This window comes from Mycteria americana, chromosome 2 (assembly GCF_035582795.1).
Source record: "Mycteria americana isolate JAX WOST 10 ecotype Jacksonville Zoo and Gardens chromosome 2, USCA_MyAme_1.0, whole genome shotgun sequence".
In the NCBI taxonomy this organism is placed as follows: Eukaryota; Metazoa; Chordata; class Aves; order Ciconiiformes; family Ciconiidae; genus Mycteria; species Mycteria americana.
Window position 1 is genome coordinate 173,318,115 of NC_134366.1, and position 13,265 is coordinate 173,331,379.

Here is a 13,265-nt window from a genome sequence, read left to right on the forward strand (position 1 = left end):
AAAACAACAGATGTCTGAACCTGAGATATCTTGCATACTGCAATGTCCATCCATGCATTGACAAAGGGGAAAAGTGCAAGAAGTCAGTTCCTTTCTCAGAGCACAGATGTTTCATCCCTAGGTTCTGTGAGCAAAGGCTACCTCTCAGAAAGATTAGTAGTTATTAACCATCTACAAACCCAAGACATCAAACAGCACCTTCTGTAGCCTCTGTGCCAGTCCTGCCCTGATCTTAGCAGGGAGCAGAGATGTACAGCTGAGCACAGGTTTTGGAATTGCAAAGACAGCGGACTCATTTGAGTGGGAAGAAGAGTGTTTTTGCTCACAAGCTGAAGTAGTCTGTGCAAACTTGGTTAGATGAAAATCAGTAGCACAACCCCTACTGATGTCAAGGAGTCAGGCTTTCCCCACTGGAGTCTGTTCTCGTCTCTGGAAAACCCCTCTGGAATTGTCTGGGGTGAAATGCCAAATCTATCTGCCATAAATTCTCCACCTCTTTCTTTTACCCTTTCTTTTGCAACTGAGAATGGAAACTTTTCCCTCTTGCTGTCCCAACATGCACTGCAGGGGTAACAAAGTGCATGACTGACAACCTGCCCCCGAATATCTTCATGTCTGCCACTAAGGGATGGCCAAAAAGAATTAATTAGGAGTGTAGATTAGCAAAGCATCTTATTTGCTTTGGCTAGAAGGTGCTTCAGATTTGCAAATTATAATTAAAAATGTCTAGTCTTTACATATCATACCTAGATATACAGCATTCCTGAAAATTAGAGTGATTGTGGAACAAATGGTCAGTTCAGACATCAATACATGAAAAGTGTACTACTTTATAAATAATATCTCCTGTTCCTTCGTGGATGAAGGACATACTTAAATGAATAATTTCCTGAAGACTTGGTATTAAAATATGGAATATGTGGAGTTGCCTCATCCATCAGTGAGAGTGGGACCTGTATTTAGGTTACTTCAGCAAAGGTTAAACTCACCTTTGCTAGTATGAGTTAAGGTATCTCAACAGCTGCTCTTCCTTAATGGAAGATTCACATGGAAGGTATAAGAGCCTAAATTACTCTGTGGATGGCCAGGTGTGCTCTGTAGGAGCAGATGACATCACTATGTAAGAGTAAATAAGAAAAGAAAGGAAGAAAAGTCAACTTGGTCCTCCAGAATGACCCAGAGAAGGCTGGTTGCCTTGGCCAAAATCCCTCCTTTGGGTCAGGCAAAGACTTCAGGCTGCTTCTCCCACCTCTCCAGTGACTTCTCCACTCCTCAGGCAAAGAAAATGAGGGTTTTTTTTCTCACTCAAGAACACTGAAATGCATGGGTTACTCCTGGAAAGGACAGGACGATTTGGAGATAGGCTATTAACATGCTTCATAGCGTGGGAAAACCGTTTTGTATTCAGTTGTAACTGGGAGTTACTCTTAGATAACTCTATGCTCTTCTTTGTCCACATGTTCTTATACCTCGCAACAGCCACCTCTGAGCTCAAGTTAACATTGCTATCTGTACCTGCGGGAAAGCAAAAGGAATTGAGGTGCATGACAAAAAAGGCAAAACTGTGGCTGCATACTAGGAATAGCATGGTCTTATGTTACGAAAACACTATGTCCAGCAAAATGTTATTTCATTGTGACTGAATAAAGGAAGAGCGCTGCCTGCTAAATCATCTTTACTACAAAGTCCTTTGGGAAGAAATTCAACATGAAAATACAAGCTACTTCACTGACAAACACTGAGCAGACTTTGGTATACCCAGTTATAGCTAGTTTCAACAGATGAGCTATTCCATTAAATTTTTTTCTCCTGCAGTACTCGAAACACTGGTCTTGGGTATATTCCTCAGCTCTGACTCTCACAGTCATGATGATACAGCATAGTGAGAAAGCTGGGACAGAAATTAAAAGAAAGATGTGGGGGCACAGTGGAAAGAGAAGCAATCTCCAAAGGGATATAAAAATGTAAATAATAAATGTCATCTAAAATGTTCTCTTGGGCTGAGTCATTTGCACAAAGGGAAGCTGGGTCATACAAGAAACAGTTGGAATAATCCTCTGGGAACTGGTGAACTGAAAGCAATGGCCTTTGATGCAACAATACTTGGCTCTAATTCCTAGTATTTATGGATTTCTGTTCCCACGTCCCTTCATTGTTTTGCTAGCTGCTGAAACAAGGTGAGAAGAGAAAGCTTTCAGTTGCCTTTTTACCCGCAAGGCTGTAGCATTTGAATGAGAAGATGTTAAAAGCAGGGGGAATCTCAGGGATTCAATTGGCCTCTAAATTGATGGCCCTCATAGAGCTAAAATAAGGGACACCATTTCCAAGCAGTAGCATGTCATATGGAAAAAAACCCTGAAATAAGCTCAGAGGCACTCATGAAAGCAGAGAGGACAATTTGCTTAGGAGCTCAAAACTGTGCTCAGTTTGAGAAGTTCTGGTTCAGAAAGCATCCTGCTTGATAAAACATCTCTGTCCATTTGGTCTGTGCTAATCTATAAGACCAGGTGCAGCAGGGTGATGTTCTCCTTCAGTTGAGCTGCTTCATTCAAATTAAGCTGGGAACAGTGTTTTCATGAGTCCTCAAACCATATACCACCTCCTTCAGTGTACCCTGTCACCAGTAAGAGAGAGAGACATTTAGAGAAGGGCTTTGATCAGAAGCCCCATTCACCATTGAAATGATGACCATGCCCTCTGGTAACTCTGCCTGGGCAGATCCCACACTGGTGCAAAACCCCAAGGCAAGCTGGTAATCGCAGAATCTGAGCATCTGCAGAAAGCACTGAAACTTATACTTCAAGAAAGAAAAGAAGAGCCTCCACTTCTCAGTGTCTCCCTTTGAACTAAAAGGTCTATAAATTTTTAAAAACAAGTACACAGGTATTTTATGGACAGTGTTTATCCCAACAAGGCAGATCTACCAGCTGTTCCACAAAATCCCTCATAGTCTTTGGTACCCTTTTAGCTTTTACATGGAATTTAAGACATGACAGATTGCTTAACATATAAAATCCCATTACACAGGCAAGGATAATTCACATTATCCCTACAGCTACGCAGCGTGCAGCAACGTTGTGATTCTTGAGATGTCGTTTCTGTAGGTCTCACAGTTCGCAGCTCACAGATGCCAGTTCACGGCCTGGTTTAATAAGCTGATGTTCATAAAGAAAGTTAGTCTACCCATATCCATCCTAACCGAAGATACTCTTCATCTGCAGATATTTTTGTGCACCTCCAAAAAGCCTCACAATATGAGGAAACACCTTAAATGGTTCATTTTTCCCTCTTAGTCTGAACCAGACAGACATTGTGCATTTTGCCCTTTAGTTTTAAACAGTCTTCAGTGACAGTGCCCATTTTGCCCATGAGAGCTCAAAGTTTACCTGAACAAATTGTCAGGTCTGATTAAAGACCATAGACCAACATTTCAAAGGTGCACCCCAACTCTATAATTCTTTGTCACAAAAATAAATTGAAAAATTACAATTCCTCTGCCTTCCCTCAGCATTTTGACTGCCTCAGCAAGTGTAGGATCTGTAGGAAGATCAGGCAAAGTAGAAGCCAAGCAACATCATTGTGATGCATTTAGAAGCCAAAGGTGCTTTGTGGAGAACTTGTTTCCTGAGACATTCTCCTCCACCTACATATGCAGTGCAGATTTTGGACATTGATGTGCCAGAGCTGGCCATTGCAGTACCCACAAACACTCACCTCTGTAGAAATCATTAAATAAATTTGTTGAAGAAAGTCTTTGGAATCATGGGAATATTTGTGATCCTGAATCCTCTGCTCCTGCATCTGCTCAGTTATGCATGAATTTGGGCTACCGCAATGAATCATAGGATCATAGAATTGTTTAGGTTGGAAAAGACCTTTAAGATCATCAAGTTGAACCGTTAACCTTGTGCTGCCAAGTCCACCACTAAACCATGACCCTAAGCACAACATCTACACGTCTGTGAAATACCTCCAGGCATGGTCACTCAACCACTTCCCTGGGCAGCCTGTTCCACTGCTTGACAACCCTTTCAGTGAAGAAAAATTTCCTAATATCCAGTCTAAACCTCCCCTGGCGCAACTTGAGGCTGTTTTCTCTTGTCCTATCACTTGTTACTTGGGAGAAGAGACCAACACCCACCTCTCTACAACCTCCTTTCAGGTAGTTGTAGAGAGCGATAAGGTCTCCCCTCAGCCTCCTTTTCTCCAGGCTAAAGAACCCCAGTTCCCTCAGCTGCTCCTCATCAGACTTGTGCTCTAGACCCTTCACCATCTTCATTGCTCTTCTTTGGACACGCTCCAGCACCTCAATGACTTTCTTGTAGTGAGGGGCCCAAAACTGAACACAGTATTCGAGGTGCAGCCTCACCAGTGCCGAGTACAGGGCGACAATCACTGCCCTGGTCCTGCTGGCCACACAGAAATATTCTGATACAAATGGGCTTAATATGCTCGGCAATTCCTCATTTAAAGAGCTCCAGGGTTTGTGCCTATCGCATTGACTTCAATGTTTATAATGTGAATGACAGATCCAGCTTCAAGAATAGGCTTGATTTGTGACTGTAACACTGCAATATCCAGGACAGGGGCTCTACTCGCCCTCCCTGCCTTTCCTCTCCACCCTTGCAGACAGGGCAACAAAGGAGAAGAGGGCTACTGCAGCTTTGTGCTCCAGCTGCAGCTTAAGTACTACAACTTCTCCAATAAATAAAAGAACAATATTCTGGCAAGTTAATTTCACTAAACTTCTGACCCTCAGCTATAGAAAAGATCTTTAATATGAGGCAGTGGAGGGATTACGTGATTGCTGTACTGAAGATCTTCAAGGGAACAGTTAATCCTTGCCTCTGCATGGAAACGCTGTGATTTAAACACACCAAGAGGTTGGGTTCAGCTTGTTTTTTCGGCATGAGAAGTGACACAATTCTTGTGCTATTCTTTGGCCTCTTGTCTGATAGTGTGTCCCACTATTGTGACATATTTCTCATTTTAACCAGGCATAACAAATAGCTTTATGCTGATGTTTTTCTTGGTATCTGATTGCCTGGAAAACAAGTGTTTCTCCATGGCCACATTTCCCCACAAATATTTCCATCAGGCTTTTCAGAAGGCAGCAGACTGCAGCCAAAGGAGTTTGTCCAATATCTGCATGATTCTCTTAGGGTAGCTTTGTCTTTGGTGATATGATACGTTTTAGACAGGCTTCTGGGTCAGGGGAAGGGCTGAGACGTTCAGGAATGTCATTTCAGTTTCCAGGCTTGCTGTAGTCAACAGTTCTCAATGGGGAATAGGGACATTTCTATGATGCATTAGCTTTTTCTCTTGCCACCAGTAATGAGAAATGCCAAATTATTTGTTCACAGTGAGGGCTGAATTTGAAAGCTGGCCTAGGCCCGCTGCAAGCCATGACCACACACTTTTGGGCCAGGTTGTAGCTGAGGCTAAACCAGCAACAGCTGCTGATGGAACAGATTGTAATACATTTGTTGATCCTAAGGTTGATCCTAAGTTGATCCTAAGGTGCATGCTGCATGAACAAGATCTGGAGTCCTGAAAGGGATCATATTCAGTATATCCAATAGCTCCAATTTAAAGATCTCAAGTCCTCAGTCTCATAGAACTCACAGAATCACAGAATCATATAGGTTGGAAAAGACCTTTAAGACCATTGAGTCCAACCATAAACCTAACACTACCAAGACCACCACTACACCATGTCTCTAAGCACCTCATCCAAACGTCCTTTAAATACCTCCAGGGATGGCGACTCAATCACTTCCCTGGGCAGCCTGTTCCAATGCTTGATAACCCTTTCAGTGAAGAAAAATTTCCTAATATCCAGTCTAAACCTCCCCTGGCTCAACTTGAGGCCATTTCCTCTTGTCCTATCACTTGTTACCTGGGAGAAGAGACCGACCCCCACCTCTCTACAACCTCCTTTCAGGTAATTGAAGAGAGCGATAAGGTCTCCCCTCAGCCTCCTTTTCTCCAGGCTAAAGGACCCCAGTTCCCTCAGCCGCTCCTCATCAGACTTCTGCTCCAGACCCTTCCCCTTCTCTGTACACGCTCCAGTACCCTTCTCTGTACACGCTCCAGTACCTCAATATCCAGTTGCCCTTCTCTGCACACGCTCCAGTACCTCAATATCCCTCTTGTAGTGGGGGGCCCAAAACTGAACACAGTATTCGAGGTGCGGCCTCACCAGTGCCGAGTACAGGGGCACGATCACTGCCCTAGTCCTGCTGGCCACGCTATTTCTGATACAAGCCAGGATGCCATTGGCTTTCTTGGCCACCGGGCACACTGCTGGCTCATATTCAGCCGGCTGTCAACCAACACCCCCAGGTCCTTCTCTGGTGGGCAGCTTTCCAGCCACTCTTCCCCAAGCCTGTAGTGTTGCATGGGGTTGCTGTGGCCCAAGTGCAGGACCTTGCACTTGGCCTTGTTAAACCTCATACAATTGACCTCGGCCCATCGATCCAGCCTGTCCAGGTCCCTCTGCAGACCCTGCCTCTCATTTAAATGATTATGATTTGGATTTGAGTCCAGGTCTGGATTTGGGAGTAGACTCAGACAAAGCTTTGGGTGAAGCTTCTCTGAAGTTTTGACACTTAGCCCTAGCAATGAATTGTTCCCACTTCTTCAAGATTTTCCTTATTATAGCTCTTTCTATATGCATAATGCTATTGTCCTCCATTATTACTTCTGCGCACCCTATGGTGCCAAGGTTCATCAGTTATCACAGAGATGTCGTTGCTTTAGGTACCCTAAAAACCAAGAGACATCTCTTGCCCTGGAAACCTTCCAACAGCCAAAAGGCTAAGGCAGAATATTCTCTATGGGCATAATATTTTATTACTGCTTGTGTCTTTAAAGAATAAAAGGCTGAGAGATTCACAGGTATTAACTAAATAGGGACAAAAAGAGAGCTCAATGTAAGTAGTCCACTTATTTGATTAGTTACATTAAGTGTGATTATACAAAACACAGTTATGTCTTTTTCTTTTTTTTAATTTTATTTTTTGCATGTTGGATGGACAGGTGAAAGCACAGATATTGCTAGAGCATGAGTTGTATAGCTTTATTGTGGAATAGAGATGTCAGAATTAGGGGGAATACAGAAGAACAGAAATAGCCAATACAATTTCTGGACTTTTAAGACCAGAAATCTGCCATTATTACCCCTGTATTGCCTGCCCAGGCTCAAAATTCTGGAGCTGGTCTGGGGAAGTGGTCATTGTGAAATGATTTTCTGAAACACTTCTTGTTTCTACTTGCGTAGTCAGACTTCATTTAGCATCTGCATTTGGACATACACCTCATCCTCTTAAAGTCCGCTTTCCTATGAGTAAATGACTAAACTAAGCCTACAGAAGAGATTAGAGAATGTCATCGGAGTCTCCAGGGAAAGCTGCAGGATAGTCACGCTGCTCCTTGCATTTTTTATTTTCTTTTGCTTAAATATTTATTTTTGTGAATGCTTGTTATTTATTTCTTGAATCTTTGTGTACACTCACATATACACATGCACATCCATACTTCATTTGATTTAACTGCTTGTTCACTTGTTTATTTATTCCATATTATCTTTATCTTTTTACTGCATATTATTATGCAAAACACAGAACATGTGTGTATTTCAAGGATCAACCCCTACACTTAAATCTAACTCTGCTTCTATCTTTGCATGTTGTAAGGACCACCCTTATGTGTTTGAGTTGCTACAAAAGGTCAGTGTTGTCAGTAAACAGCACTGGGAGAAGGGGTTGAGAAGGGTAAGATGACAGACAGGTATGGGAAGATGTGAATAAAAAAAGCTATCTATTAGCAGAACAGAGAATCAAACAGTCTGCTAGGTAAGTCTGTATTTGTTGTCATCTACATGCTTCTGTACAATGCCTCTCCATGAACTCTTTGCTGAGATCGTCTTCACTGTGTGGCTTAGGAAAGTAGATTCTGACTCCACTCAGTGGAGCTTTATTCTTCACTCTTAATTTGAACCTCCCTCTACTTTCCCGTCCTGGGACTAACAGAAATCTCTTGCCTTTGCAATGCTCTACCAATGAAGTTTCCGCATATATTTTAACCCTGCTTGTGCCCTGTAAACCCATGGTGCTTTGTCTCTTTGAATAAGATCATTTGAGGTACTTAGAGACATGGTGTAGTGGTGGTTCTTGGCAGTGTTAGGTTTATGGTTGGACTCGATGATCTTAAAGGTCTTTTCCAACCTATATGATTCTGTGATTCTGTGATTCTGTGATCCAGAGCTTTAATATTTGAACCTGGGTCTCTGGGAGAAAAAGAACTAATGCATTAACTGAAAGCTTTCATTCTGCTTAAAGAGTCTTTCTAGGCAATCCATAGCAGAATAAAAACAAAGTTGCATACCTTTGAAAAACAGACCTTTTGTATTACAACATCTAACTCACCCTATCTGCAGTGCTAGGCTTCTGTGATTGCAACTTGCCCAGTCCCTGACCACAAGCAGGTGTTTTATAACCGAACTGACCAAACTAGTCCGTGCCATAACTCCTCCTCATCTGATGAGGATTTATGAATCACAGCTGAACAGCTGCCTGCTGATGACAAAGCAGCACATTCAGTGCACGTTCCCAAGTTATTATACTATTGTTTCAAAGGAGCTGCCAGAGGGTTAGTCAGCCTAGATCCAATTAAGATTGGGGTCAGACTGCTTACCCATGGCATGATAAATGTCCTGCCGTGCTTATAGCACCATCTACCCCAAAATTGTCAGGATATACATTCCGGAGTGGACTTTGTTTGCATCTCATGCTCATTTTCTGTTACTAGGCTTTGCCCTCAAACAGCTCTCTTTTTGGGCCTGCCTTCATTGGAAGAAACTGGAAATGTTTGAATTGCAATGGAGAGTGGGTGCTTTCGTAGACTGGATTGTCAAACTTGTTTGGTCTCTGTCTCTACCAGTTGCTCACCTGATGGTTCTTCGGGACAGAAAGTGCCAAAGGTTTCTGCTGAAGACCAGCGTCTTAGGGCTCCATCTGAGGCTTTTGCCTTGTGTGTGGGAGTAGAAACACCTTCACTTCTCCAAAGTGCTCTGCAAGGATAGCCTTTTGCATCCACGTTTGTGACCAAACAGCAGTCAGGGAACTCGAAAGAGGATTGTATTATTCTGAGGGTGTACCTACAAGGTACATTGAGGGCAGATGTAAGGTCTCCTTCCTTGCGTGTGATTTGCAACCAAGATCTAATTAAAAAACCCCATGTGAATACGTTAAAAAAAAAGACAGAAAATGTGAACATTACTACTTAGCAGGTTTATCACCTTGGCCTCAGCACATGGCTTTGATCGCTCTGGCTGGAGCATGTGTCCCTCAACAGCAAAGAAAGTCTCTAAGCCAGTCTTTAAGAGGGTATATGTAGGGAAATAGCACCCTATAACCTTCCTAAATGTTTGCTCTGACTGTCATCAGAGACAGGTTTTATCGCTACCCAGGATAGCCATTGCGTTTCTGCTGAAGTTATCTATAAGCACAAAAGCTTTCTGGTCCCCAAGGGCTGCCCAGGGGCTGTGTTGTCCCATTATTCCCCGGTTCCCCTACAAGTATGGAGCAAATTCAATTTGTTCCCAAACATGCCAGCCACCCCACATCTACATGGTGGTGTCTAGCCTGAATCAATACGTGATAGCCCAACTATTAAGACTCCTCCAGCTGTACATTGGCACTATTCCTCACATGCAAATACATTTGTTTGTCTTAAATGACAGTTTGGAACAGAGATCATCAGAGTCTCATTTTTAGCCAATTACCCAGCATTTGCTTTGCCCAATTTGCATGGAGAACAACCTATTATTGCTCTCAATCTGGGGGGAATTGTTTGCCTTTCACAGCCTCACAAGCTGCAGATGGAGCCTAATTTTTTTGTAAATAAGTAAAACAATAAAGCGTGGAGGAAATAGTCTATCTGTGGATGTCAAGTAGGGAGAGAGCAGAGAGTACCATGCCACTGAAAATGGTGGCATTGATTATTGCTCATTAACTATGAAAAAGAGTGAGCCAGTGTCATCAAATCTCCTGCAATACTTCATTGCAAAGCAGTACTTCTAATGTCTTACATCCTGTCTCTGAATTCTAAGGGATCTGAAAATTATTGAGTTCTTAGTGGAATTCAAGGGCTCCATACACTGCAGTTAATTTTTTATATCAAAATGGTGCACACTTTTAAATAACTTTTCCTCCTCAAACTCATTTAAACACTTACCCTCACCTTAAGTAGATATTTTAGTTTCTTTCTCACACCAAAGATACCTAGTGAGTAGTGTCAGCATGGCCATCCTAAAGAGGAATAATATTTGAAAAAAATGGCTAATGATTTGGAGGATCTTTCTTGTGGCAATGCTCAACTTGATAGACTTTCAAAAGAGCTTTCAAAAATGTGGGCAAATGTCTTTAAAAATAATGTCTCAAAGTGTAGAGATCAAGATCCAGAATCACAAAGTTATTTAGATGCCTAACTTCCACTTGCTTCAGTAGAAACTAAAATACCTCTGTGGGTCTGGTCCCTCTCTGATTTCTAAAACTTTGGTCCATTCTCCATCTCTGGCTATGCTTTTACATGTAGCAGCCAAGGAGAAATTTGTCTTTGATTAGATGGTTAAAAGTAGAGACAGGCCGGTTTCCAAATGCTGGTTTACTTACTCCTAAGTGTTATTTCCAGGAAGACCCTAGTCCAGTCCTATCAGTTGCATATTTATAGCCAAGCCATACAGTGACAGCAATTCAAACTGCATGCAGGATCCCAATTACAGTGGCCCAGCAAGGGCAAGGTTGTATTAGGAGAGGTTTCTTTAGTGGAAATAATTCTGAGAGCTGTGGTACAAGGTCCTGTTCTTGGTGAATACATACAAGAAATGCTATGTGTATGTCTCATCACCCAAGAACAAGAAAAAATAATATAGACTTGAGGATATGCAAAATGGAAATCAGGGTCTTTCAGGGGATGAAAAGCTCAACTCTTGAAGAAGAAAAAAGAGATCTCGCCTTGCTTAGGTCACTGAAATGGTCTATGGTTATCACATATGAGAACACCAGGGGCACTGAACATAGAGGGAGAAGAGCTACTTCATGGAGAAGTCAATACTGGCAGAAAAAAAAGGTCTAAGTAGTCCAGAAATAAAGTTTGGCTGGAGATTAAAGGATGATTCCTCGCTATCAGAGGGGACAGATGTTGGACTAGGCTCCCAGCAGAACCAAAATCTTGAATATTCGCAAGGCAAAATGTGATCAGTTTAAAAAATGGGGCTTGTATGACACAGTACCTGATGCACCAGGAGACTGGAGATCATGACCCAAGTGATCCCCTCCAACCTAACACTCCCGAGCTGTGGTTCAGGGTGTCAGTAGGAGAAGCAACAGCCCAGCAGAGAAATATATTTCAGCCTAAGACTTTGGGAAATGCAGAGTCATCCCTCTAGGTGCTGTGTGCATCTACTTTTCTGTGCTTCTCTGTACCGAGGTGGCAGACCAAAACGAGAATGTGAGCAGTCAATTTATGGCTTTTCTTTCTCTTTCTCCCATTGACGGGAGGGAACTTTGTGGCCCCCGAGAGAAGCAGAACATAAAAGCTGTGGACAGAGGGTATGAAACTGTTTTGTTTTTTTTCTGCTGACTCCAACACAGGTGCCACTTAATTTGATGGTTAGTAGTTATGGGCAACCGGTGTTTAAACAGCACAAAAAACCCCTCTCCCTGCAGGTCTCATTACTGAAGAAAGTTCTCACCACAGCTTCCTCTATTGGAAGGAAGCCTGGCTTTACAGAGTCAGCAGAAATCTGCTGCTGCGTGGTTGGAAAGGGAGACAGGGTACAGGAGTCCCAGTCCCATTGATGAAATCCCCAGCAGGAACCCAGGGCATTTTGTGTTTGTACCTAGATGTGCTCTGACGAACAAAGTCATTTAGCTGCATTGCCGCAATTCACAATACAGTTTTCTTCCTAGTAATTTAAATATGTATTACAGCAGGGTGCAAAGAGCCTTCAGGATTCTTTAATACAGTGTTGGAAGTAAGTGAGGTTAATTAAAACTCACTATTTAGAAACGAAGTAAGTCTACAGGCTTCAAGCTATAAACCAAGTGATAACCAGCAAGTTGCAGGGAAAAAATCCATGTTCTTTACAGGTGAGGTAATTTACCATTGTCCACAAGGGCAATACTTCATGGCTTTTCTCTGCATGGGAGAGGAGTAAAGGCTGGTGTCACATAGATAATTTGTAGAAAGGAGAACATTCCTGCATGACTATCAACACCTCGGTAATGACTCAGACATGGGACTTCTAGAGGTACTCATCTGGCTGTGACCACTTTGTGGGTGCCTGGAGTCAGGAGCTATAGCAGACAATTCTTAATGGATCAGCTGAGACTTGTAAGAAGTTGAAAGTCTGACAAATGGATCTTTTCTGCAAAAACGGTCCTTCAGAAAAGTCCCAGCATTATCTACTGACAGCCACCAGAGACCTGGACCTGTCAGCGTCTCAGACTGAAGTCCTCAGGGATAAGAGCTTAACTCTGGCTTCACCTCCAGAAGGCATTTTACAGAGGTAAAATAGGTAGCCATCCAATTTCTTTAATCTTCTTCTAGTAATATCTAGATAGAGAAGCATGCTGGATTCATCCTACAGCGTTATGCACCAAGTCATTTCAGGACGTGTTTTATACTTCCAAGGGCTAGCAAAACACCCTGAAAAAAAATTGTCCAGACACCAGTATAGACACAAGCATGTCATCCTCTCCTTCACTTGTGATATACGTCTGCTGTATTGTGTAACACACCCAACATCCATCTCAGCCAGGCATTAAAGATGGGGAAGAGTCACTCTGCATTATCACAAGGGTTCTTCCTGCTTTTAGGCCAGAATTATCCAAATAACAGATTATGGAGGGGTTGCGACCACTATACATTATGTAGCATCTGAGGATCTTTAACTGATGCAGTCTTTCAGACCTGGGGTTCCACTTTTACAGTATAAATATCTTCCTTAAGAGAAGCTGCTCAGTTCTAATGAAATGAGCAAAGAAAATAATGCATAACTGTAACCTGACATTGATGACTTATATAACTGTTTAATAAACCATCTATAATACACTCTGTGAGAATACAAATGACACAAACAACTCTTTAATAAGTCATTGATAATGGGAAGCAAAATGCATTAGCAGGGAAGAAAGAATTGTGATTTAGGATTATTTGAGGGTAGTAGTATATCTTGCAGGTCTTTGGAGTGCATCCTT